Source organism: Ranitomeya variabilis, chromosome 4 (assembly GCF_051348905.1).
Source record: "Ranitomeya variabilis isolate aRanVar5 chromosome 4, aRanVar5.hap1, whole genome shotgun sequence".
NCBI lineage: Eukaryota > Metazoa > Chordata > Amphibia > Anura > Dendrobatidae > Ranitomeya > Ranitomeya variabilis.
In genome coordinates this window covers 389015357-389026660 of record NC_135235.1, presented here as the reverse complement: position 1 = coordinate 389026660, position 11304 = coordinate 389015357, and the positions used below count along the sequence as shown (strand labels likewise).

At 41.8% G+C, this 11304-nt stretch overlaps 1 long non-coding RNA gene across 2 annotated transcripts in view; it reads right to left on the bottom strand.

Moving 5' to 3' along the window:
- The window catches only part of LOC143767193 (uncharacterized), a 39330-nt gene extending 28231 nt beyond the window's left edge, over positions 1 to 11099 (bottom strand). The window contains exons 1-2 of one of the 2 annotated variants that reach the window (XR_013213682.1): positions 7667 to 11099; positions 7163 to 7223 (exon numbers count right to left, since the gene is read on the bottom strand). This is a non-coding gene — a long non-coding RNA (uncharacterized LOC143767193). Of the gene's footprint in view, positions 1 to 7162 lie in introns of both variants that reach the window. The other variant, XR_013213681.1, reaches the window with a different exon arrangement.
- Positions 11100 to 11304: the final 205 nt, after the last annotated feature.

The window sequence follows — 11304 nt, the reverse complement described above, 5'->3', positions numbered from 1 at the left end:
GGGCACAATTTCACCTGAGGCAGCTTCAATGGGAGGTCCCGTCGGCTCAGAGATCATTGAAAGGACATTTAGATGGAAGAGTACATCTTTCCTTGGCTGTAAGGTTCCCTGGCCTGGTGGACAGTAAGTGAACATTTGGCATCGGGGTCCAGTGGTTAAGACCGGTGCAGGACGTGATCACAACAGATGCGGGTGGTACGGGATGGGGAGCACATCTAAAGTCTCACTCAGTACAGGGAACCTGGTCTGCTCTAGAAAGAGATCAGGGTTTGAATGTAAAGGAGCTGTGGGCAGTGGAAAAGGCCTTAAGATACTTTCTCCCCTTTCTTCAAGGTCGCCATGCCCGGGTCATGTCTGACAATTGAGCAGTGGTGGCTTATATCAACCATCAGGGGGAACAAGATCCCATCTCTTATGGGGGTAGCCAGCATCCTGTTCCACCTAGCAGAACACCTGCTATCTCTCACAGCACTTCACATAAGGGGCATGGAAAACATGAAGGCAGACTTTCTGAGTCGCAGAAAACGAAGAGTGGGAATAGTCTCTAAACCCTCCAGTGTTCCAGCAAATAGTGCAGGCTTGGGGCAAGCCAGAGACTTATTTGCCACCTTACACAACAGGAATGTCAAGAACTTCTGCTCACTAGATCCAAGAGAAAATCCATTTGCGGTAGATGCCCTTCAAATACCTTGGAGGTTCACCATGGCCTACGTGGTTTCCCTGATAGCAATGATACCAGCAATGGTGTGGAAGATCAGGCGAGAGTAATTCTCATTGCTCCTTTTTGGCCGAGGAGACCATGGTTCTCCCTTCTAAGGCGGATGTCGGTTACTGATCCATGGATTCTACCAGAGATTCTGGACCTGCTTACCCAGGGACCAGTATGCCACTCTCAGGTGAAGGGCTTCCATCTGGCAGCATGGAATTTGAGAGGGCGGTAGATTTGCCAGGGGTTCTCTCCAGGGTTAGTCTCCACCCTGTTGAAGAGTAGGAAGCCAATTACATCAAAAATTTATGGTAGAACATGGAAGAAAATTCCTGGAATTTCTAGGTCAACCTTTGGGGGATGAAGCTCCAGTAGGGCCTATCCTAGAATTTCTACAGGAGGGATTGCAACTGGGGTTAGCAACTAATACTCTCAAGGTTCAAATTTCAGCCATGGGGGCGCCTTGCAGGCTCTGTCTATATGCCCCCCATACACACAGGTTTTTGAGGACCGAGTGATTCTAAGACCAGATTAGACCAGATTAGACCTATCTCCCCAAGGTAGTTCTTAAATTCCATAGGAGCCAGGAGATCACCTTGCCATCGTTGTGTACTAACCCTAGGAATCCCGGGGACGAAAAGTTCCATACTTTAGATGTGAGGAGGTCCATATTGCATTACATGTCTGTGACTAGTCAATGGAGGAAAGATCGGTCCCTATTCGTAGCCTTCCAGGGTACCGGAAAAGGGTATGGGGTATCCAAGAGTAAACGATGGATCAGGTAGGCCATCAGCTTGTTCTACTTCGCGAGTGGTGCTCCAGTTCCTGATGGCATCAAGGCTCACTCCACCAGAGCCATGGCTACATCCTGAGCAGAAAAGGCAGAGGTATTGATTAATCAGATATGTAAGGATGCTACCAGGTCCTCACCATGTTATAAAGAGGAGAACACCGGGAGTGTTTAAAAATTTGTATACAAAATTTATTGAAAACTGGAAAAATCAATAGAAAATACACATAAATGCAAAATGAGGACACCATGAAATGGCATCCAGTACTATGTCAATAACAATCACACATAAGTAGTATAGAAAAGAGGATCTGCCGCCACGAACCCCAGAACCAACCTACTGTCTCCTTCCCCATAACCCTGTAGAATGTAAGCCCGCAAGGGCAGGGTCCTCGCCCCTCTGTATCAGTCTGTCATTGTTAGTCTGTCTACTGTAAGTGATATCTGTAATCTGTATGTAACCCCTTCTCATGTACAGCACCATGGAATCAATGGTGCTATATAAATAAATAATAATAATAAATAATAATAACCATATTACCCATTAATTTAGCCCAATAATGATAAATCAAGCCAAGTCTGGCTACTCTGCAGGGCCTGGCTTAGGATCATAATGAGGTTCGGACCAACCCATGAAAAATCCCATGTGCAGTATCAAAATTAGGCCAACTGGCCTCCAAAACCCCCATAGGAATGTAACATGGGGATCCTCTTACCTAGTACTGGAGTCCAATGAACCGAGAAGTGCCACCCCGTTGCGCGTTTCGCTGCAGTAATGCTCGCTTTATCAAGGGGAGGTGTTCATTCACGTTCTAACAGGACCTTATATCCAAGAAGTCCCCAGGCATGTGTGCGTCACATGACCGGGTTGCTCATTGGCTGTGTGGCAGCAGCACATGCGCCCAACCCACCACAACCACCTGATCCGGCCAGGTCCCGAAGCAGCACGAGTGGAAGCACAGCGTTGCCATGACTCCACGTCGCAAGCCACGAATACCAAGCGGCCGAACCCAGGAGGGGCGGAAAAGGGAAGGCAAGCGGAAGCATGCGCACCACAGTCAAAAGGAGGGGATGGCACGGTTCTTATAAAGAACAATACCAAACAGTGGCGATACAATGGTTATACCCAATATGTATATACATTTAATTCATGAGACATTCTCCAAGTATAATCGTGTAAGGGTCAGTCTTACGCCACTTGTACGTAATAGTTCTAATTGATGACATGTCTTTCAGTATCCATCCCATTATTGCACCTCCATTCAAACAATTCAAAGGATTATGGTTAGAGGCCCGTTTCATGCAGAAAACTATATATATATATATATATATATATATATATATATATATATATATATATATATATATATATATATATATATATATATATATATATTATAAAGATTAAAATCTAATTAAAAATGATGAATGAAAACGCCATATATGAGGGAAAACAACAATAAATGTTAAATTATATTCTTATATTTTACAGGAATGGGGAAAATTCAGGGATTCATTAAGACCATTAGGTTTAATCGTTCCCAGGGAAACTATCAACTTTAACTCACGCTGAGTGAGTAGCTGCTTTATATTCCCTCCTGTTATACCAGTGTGAATCAGATCTATCCCCCTCACCTAAAACCCTTTTGGGTCACAATTATGAAAATTCCTAAAGTGTTTAGGGATAGTTTTTAATTTAGACATATCTACCACTGTCCTGGCCGCACCAATGTCCCGCACTTGTTCCCTCTTACTCTTAATTCCCTAGATGTTAAACCCACATATATAAGTGGGCAACTGAAAGTAGCCTAATATGACATTTTTGCTACTGCAAGAGATATGCCTTATTTGAAAATCCCTCTTGCCTCTTCTGAGCTGAAGAAAGTACTGTGCAGGACATTGGCGCAGGCAAGACAGTGGCCACAAGTATAGCATCCCTTCAAAGGTTGTGCCGAACCAAAAAGGCTGGTGGATGGTGCAGTAGCCCTAGCACTAGCCCTATGCGGAGTCATCAGCGGACGGTCAGACTGAAACGGGCCCAGAGAGGCCCACCAATGGTTTTTTTTAGGGTGGCTCTGATGTTGTCCCATTCGTGATTATACTCTGATATGAATCGAAGTGATTCATCAGTCTTGTCCTTGTTTTTCTTGTGGTATAGGAGATGGTTTGTGAAATCGATTTGGCCCTGTTATACCCGTACCGAACACACCGCTTGCTATAACCTCGATGCTCAAAACGTTCCATTAAATCACCTACCTGTCGTTAAAACATTTGATCAGTTGAGCAACTCCGCCTCATCCGGAGGAACTGTCCAACCGGGACGGCCCTAATCGTGGCTTGGCTGTGACCAGAGGTTGCTTGTACTAAGGAGTTCACTGCAGTTGTTTTACAAAATACATCTGTCTGAATGGATGAGTCTGTGCCCACCCTCAGGCAGATGTCTAAAAAATCAATTACACAAGGATCATATTTGTAAGTCAATTTGATATTGTACGAGTTCAAATTGAGCAGAGCCATAAAATCCCCAAGCTGCTGCTCCATTCCACGCCCCCCAAAAAAAAAATCAATGTAGCGTAGCCAACATAGCAAATGGTCGGCGGCCCCTGCTCCCACGTCTGCAAAAACCAACCTCTCCCAGTAACCCAGAAAGAGGTTAGCGTGCGCATGCCGCACCCATGGCTGCACCACGCTTCTGTTGAAAAAATGATCTTTAAACGTAAAAAAATTTATGCGTTAAAACGAATTGCAGCAGCTCGAGGATAAGCTCACATAACAGGCCGTCCAGGTCGGAGGCCCCCAGGAAGAAGCGGACAGCATGCAGGCCATCAGTGTGATCGATACAGGTATAAAGGGCCTCCACGTCTGCCGTCACAAGTAATGTTCCATTATCCACAAAGACCCCGTCAACCCTGGTCAGGACGTCCGTTGTGTCTTTAACAAATGATGGTAATGTTTCTACCAGTGTTTTAAGATAAAAATCTATAAATTTTACATATGGGGTCGCATACTCCCTGCATCCCCAACACAATGGGACGTCTCGGGGATGGGGGGGTTGACCGGGTCCTTGTGAACCTTTGGAAGCAAATAAAACTTGAGAACTTTAGAAAATTTAACCGTTAAGCCATCTAACACTTTTTTATTAATATGCTCTGTAAATAATTTTTTTTGGGATCAGGTAGGCCATTAGCTTGTTCTACTTCGCAAGTGGTGCTCCAGTTCCTGGTGGCATCAAGGCTCACTCCACCAGAGCCGTGGCTTAGTCCTGGGCAGAAAAGGCAGAGGTATCGATTGATCAGATATGTAAGGCCGCTACCTGGTCCTCACCATCTACTTTCTTTAAACACTATCGACTGGATCTGTCCTCCCCGGCTGACCTAACCTTTGGTAGAAGGGTGCTGCAAGTGGTGGTCCCTCCCTACGGTGTTTTCATTCTCCAAAAATCTCTCAGGTGTGCTGTCATCGGGGAAGGGAAAACACCAAGGTTACTTACCGGTAGCAGTTCTTTCCGGAACCCCTGACAGCACCCGTATATTCCCCCCCTTTTCACTCCTTTGGTGTGCACTATAGTTGGGTGCTTTATGTTGATATAATGTGATTGTTTTGCTGTGTAAACTAACCAGGTGGCCTCTCATGCTCTGTAAACCAACTGAAGCGAGGGAGAGGTACCACCCTTTTATTTTTAGTAGGTTTCCTGTCCTGACTGGGCGAATCCCCTCTCTCAGGTGTGCTGTCATGGGTTCCGGAAAAACCGGCTACCGTTAAGTAACCTTGGTGTTTCTCACAGATGCCACACATACCCATTATAACGTATGCTGCTATGCACATTCCGTGCTTTTACATGGACCGGGTGTCCGTTCAAGTCACAGAGGCGTCCGTTTTTTTTCCCGGCAGCACAGATAAAGGGAAAATACAAATGTGTTTTTCACGGACCCATAGACAGCACAAGGATGGCTCCCTGGGACTTGGATTGACCTCTTGCTCTGCACACTTACTGCAGAGCCGTCTGTTGGTCAAACTCCGGGGGTGATCTTACAGGCACCACTCCCAGTATAGAAAAATAAGTGCATTTTCTCCCAGTAGCTGCACTTTCACTAAGGTAACTCGGCAGAATTATAACTATTTACCTGCAGATTAACACTATATCTGCAGGTAAACTGCATTTTCCAAAGTGACAGGTTCTCTATAATGACCAGGCCAATTTTTACAATTCTGACCAGTGTCCCTTTATGTGGTAATAACTCTATAACGCTTCAACGGATCCCGGTGACAATGAGATTTTGTTTGCTTTTTGTGACATATTGTACTTTGTGAGTGTTATATTTAGGTTGATATGTGAAAAGATCTGAAATTGTATTCAAATTTTTGAAAATTAGCAACTTCCCAATTTTGAATGCTTAGATCTTTAAACCAGATAGTCCTACCACACACAATAGTTAATAAATAACATTTCACATTTGTCTACTCTGTGAGCATTATTTTTACAATTTTATTTAGTTACAATGTTAAAAGGGTTATAATTTAGCAGCAATTTTTCATTTTTGTCTATTAAATTTGCAAATCCTATTTTTTTTTTTTTTATAGACCTGTTCAGTTTTAAAGTGACTTTGAGGGGCCTATATATTAAACCCCCTCCCCAGAAGTTATACCATTTTTTAAACTACACCTCTCCAAATTATTCTAATCTGCTGTCAGAACATTTGTTATCCCTTCAGGCACTACACAGACATTAAGCCAAAGTGAAATTAAAAAATAAATGTAATTTTTAAATTTTTTTCCAACTAGATTTGTTGCTTTAGATGCTAATTTCATTTCCTCAAGTAGTAACCGGGACAATTGGACCATAAAATGCATTATGCCTTTTCTCCCAAATGTGGCAATATCCTATATGTGGTCAAATACTGCTGTTTAAGCACGTGGCAGGGCTCTGAATGGAAGAAGCGGTATTTGGAATAAAATGCTGTTTTTTGCCCTAAATTTGTAACTTTCATGAGGGGTTATGAGAAAATAATGGATCCCATAATTTTACTCAATTTTTCCCAAATGTAGTGATATTCCATAAGTAGTCAAAAGTTAACGTTTGGCTAAGTGGCAGGTCTCAAAAAGATAAGAGAGCACTATTTCAATTGTGAGTACAAATTTGGCTGAAATAGATTGTAGATGCCATGTTGTATTTCCAGAGCCCCTGAAATGCTAAAACTAGTGATGAGCGAATATACTCGTTACTCGAGATTTCTCGAGCACGCTCGGGTGACCTCCCAAGTATTTTTTAGTGCTCGGAGATTTCGTTTTCCTCCCCTCAGCTGAATGATTTACATCTGGTAGCCAGCTTGATTACATGTGGGGATTCCCTAGCAACCAGGCAACCCCCACATGTACTTATGCTGGCTATCAGATGTAAATCATTCAGCTGTGGCGATAAAAACTAAATCTCCGAGCACTAAAAATACTCGGAGGACACCCGAGCGTGCTGGAGAAATCTCGAGTAACGAGTATATTCGCTCATCACTAGCTAAAACACCAGAAACGCTCCATAAGTGAGTCCATTTTAGAATCTAGACCCTTCAAGAAATTTAGCTAGAGGTGTGTTGAGCATTTTGTATCTCACAGGTGCTTTGCAGAACGTAACATTTTAATAAAAGAAAAAAATATGAATAATTTCAGCTCACCACTATGACGGCCGTTTCAGACGCTCCAACACGGAAGTAGTTCAGTCCAGACTAAGCACCGCTATATCCAAGCAAAAAAAGGAGTGTATCCAGCGAGCGTAGAAGGAACAGTGATGTTTATGCAAAGCACTTTTCAATATTTAATTAATCCAAAAATGTTACATGTATAGAAAAATTTAACCCCTCACCGCCCTAAAACTACGCGTTTCAGCTGATGACTTTCAAGTTAACAACTTTGTGCCAATACATTGTGCCCAAGTAGTGCTCCTGTGGACACGCACACCATAAATAAAATGGGCTCTCCCCACTACCGCAATGCTATGTGTTAATGATAATTGCAGTTTAGGCACACTGTGGGGATCATCAGGGAAGGTGCATTTGCCAGATTTTATTTGGGCCTGGGGAAACTAGTAACGTGGAAACACTTTATATTTCTAATGACAGATGAAAGCCTTTAGTTGGGGCCATCATTAAATCACCCTCCCTAAAATGATAGGACATTACTTGTTTCAAGGGATACAGAAAACAGTCTGCTTAGTTTCCTGCATGACAACTGGAAGAAGGCTGTGATCTTCCCCTCTTCATAGGTATTCTGTTCTCTATTACAGATGTCATAAAGGACAATGCATTGTCTACAGAGACAGTGCAGGAGAAAGTGTGTATACTCAATATGGCCTCCTCTAGCAAATGCTGCTGCTCTGTAGTAGAAACGTGCAAGTACTCTAAGGTCATGAGGCCTTCCTCCTAATAAATTATGGTTCTGCAACTTATTTTCAGTACCTGTTTAAAAATCTCAACTCCCATAAAATAAAGACAGGAATTCCCATATCAGAAGAGCACTTGCTGTTCTAAGGGAGGAACTAGTGTAGCAGCGAGTCTGTTAAGGGGAATCTCCTTTGTCAGCCAATAAAAATGGTAGCAGTAAATGTTTTAAAAATTAAGGGGTTTCCATTATTTAAAAAAAAAAAGTTTTACCCCATCACTACCACTACAGTAGCTAGAAAAAAATGACTATGCTTACCACCTCCTCTGGCTGTCTGTTGCTGCTCCTGGACTGTGACAGATTGCAGCCAATCGCTGGTCTCTGCAGCTTGCATCGGCTACAATCAGTGGAGCCGCTGAGCCCAGTGATTGTCTGAAGTGGTCACATGTAGTGATGAGCGAGTGTACTCGTTGCTCGGGTTTTCCCGATAATGCTCGGGTGATCTCCCGAGTATTTATGACTGCTCGGAGATTTAGTTTTCATCGCGGCAGCTGAAAGATTTACAGCTAGTAGCCTGCTTGATTACATGCGGGGATTCCCTAGCAACCAGGCAACCCCCACATTTACTCAGCCTGGCTAGTAGCTGTAAATAATTTGTACAGAATTTGAAAACTAATGTCTCAAAAAAAAAAATTATAGGAGGGTGGAAATATAGATGTGTTCAGTACGGCAATGCAAGGTTGTCACCAAAACTACAGCATCCCAGACATCTCTTGCTCTCTTGTGAAAACGCATGCTCCATTTTTAGGAGCTTTACCCTGAACCCTTTGGTATTTTTGTATGTAGAGGCAGTGAAGAAGCCTGAACCAATGATGATGTTACTGGTAACTTTGTTTTTTTCCTTCCTTTTTTTTTTTTTATATCAAATGACTTCTTTTTCCAATAATTTTATTAAGAAATTTTAAATTTTAACAGGGAGGAGAAAGCAGGGTAGGGGAGGAAGGGAGGGTAAGGGATATGACTAAGGACAGAAAGCTCCCTGAACAACGGGAGAATAGCTATACATAATTAAATAATCAATCAAACATGTTTGTTAAAGAGATACAAACAAATAAACAAACAAATTTTGGCAGTTTATAATTTATATAACCAATGATGTAGTAAATGTGGATATGACATCAACATTTAGGAAAGAGTTCATTCCAGCGAGCCCATTTCGCTTCGTATTTTTGTAAATTGTTGTTTATAGATGCAAATTTAGCTTCGTATGCTCTATGTAGTGACAAAGAGTCAAGAATATCTTGCAAGGATGGCACTATTGTTGATTTCCATTTAGAAGCAATCAAGTTTTTAGTGACTAAAAAAAGATGAATAATGACCGGTCTAAGGGAATTTTGTATTTTAGTGATTTCAAGTGATAAGAGAGCCAAATGGGGTGAAAGGTCAAAATTCCCACCTATGATTTTAGAAACCAATTTCTCTATCTCACTCCATAAAGGGGTGACCTTGGGACAATCCCAGAACACGTGAAGCAGGTTCCCTCTCTGACCACAGTTTCTCCAGTAATTTGGTGAATGTTGGGTGCCAAAATGAGATAACCTCACCGGGGGTAGATACCATCTAGACAGAATCTTATAATAGGACTCTTTCAAAGACATGGAGATTGTTGCTCCGTATGTGTGGGATAGGGCCTCTTCCCATTCTTCAATTGAGAAGCCAGAGTGTAAATCTGTTTCCCATCTAGTCATGTATGGGGTCCTTACCATATCAGTGTCATCATTAATGTGGTCGTAAATGTATTTATGGCTCCAAAAGATGGGATGTCCAATATTAGATAAAAGGTTAATTGCCGCATCAGAGAAATATGTTTTTTTCTCTAGGAATCTTTGAATATTGTCTTTAATGATTTGATGTTCTGTAAAAGAGTGTGAGGGTATATTAAAATTGGTTTTCAATGAGGAGGAGAAGGAGAGAAATTTCTCCCCATCATGAATGTCTCTGATGAATCTTACCCCTGAGTCAGCCCATAATGAGCTAATACTTTGATTGTATAAGGAAAAAATGAATATGAGAGATAGGTTGCCCAAAGAACCAATTCTTTTGATACCCCTTTTTGGTTTTGAAAGCTTATGCCAAGCAGAACGAGTTGCGGAGAAAATGGGATTTGTCAAGGAGGAGGGGTATTTTTTTGTATTTGAAAGTTTATCAAGAACAATTTCACTGGGGGATTTGTTGAAGTTAAATGATGTCTCAAGATCGACCCAAATAGGTACCTCCCCTTTCGAACACCAGTGAACAGACTGTTTGACCAGATTAGTATAATAGTATGCCAAGATATTTGGGATACCCAGGCCTCCTCTATCTTTACCTTTGTGTAGAATATAAGTAGGGACTCTTGCCTTCTTATCTTTACATATAAAACGATTAATACTAACTTGTAGAGATTTAAGTTGGGTTGGAAGTATTGTTAATAGGGAGAGATCTAAGGATGAAGGCTATCTTGGGAAGGATGAAAGTTTTAACTATGAGGACTCTACCCCACCAGGACAGCTCTTTCCCACTATAATTATTGAATTCCAGAGTTATTTTTTTTGAGATTGACTCCAGGTTTGCAGTTACCAAAGATTCCAGATTCCCAGTAATTATAATTCCTAAGTAAGTGAAAATTTTTTCCGCCCATTCCCATGATGAAAGCTTTTTTACTTCTTCAATCTGGGTATCATTCAGAAAGAAGGGCATAATATAGGATTTTTTTTCATTGATTTTAAAATGTGAAATTTTTGAGAAAAGATTAAAGATCTTATTTACCTTTGAGATAGATTTTGCTGGGTTAGATAAAGACAAGATAACATCATCTGCAAAAAGTCCTATTTTACAGGTGGAATTTGCAAAATCGATACCTGAAATTTCTTTATCCTCTCTAATTTTCTGGGCCAAAGGCTCCATGGCCAATGCAAATAGCAGGGGTGAAAGAGGGCACCCCTGCCTGGTGCCATTTGAAACATTGAATGGGGAAGATAAATGATTGTTGGCATATATTCTTGCTGATGGACTGGAGTACAAGGCCGATATCTCTGACAAACACCGCGAATCAAAACCGAATTTTATTAAAACTTGTTTAAGGTAGCCCCAATTAAGGCGGTCAAATGCATTTTCCGTGTCAAGAGACACTATAACTGAGGGTACTCTTCCGGATCTGATCTTCTTTATTATATTGATCAGTTTCCTTGTCCCATCTGTGGCCTGTCTAGATTTGATGAATCCTATCTGATCCCGATTGATCAATCCTGGGAGAATGTCTCCGAGTCTGTTGGCCAAGATCTTAGAGTAAATCTTGACATCGGTGTTTATCAGAGATATGGGCCTGTAGTTTGCCATATGACCAAGATCTTCTTTTGGTTTGGGGATCAACACTATCGTGGCCTCCAACATTTCTCTA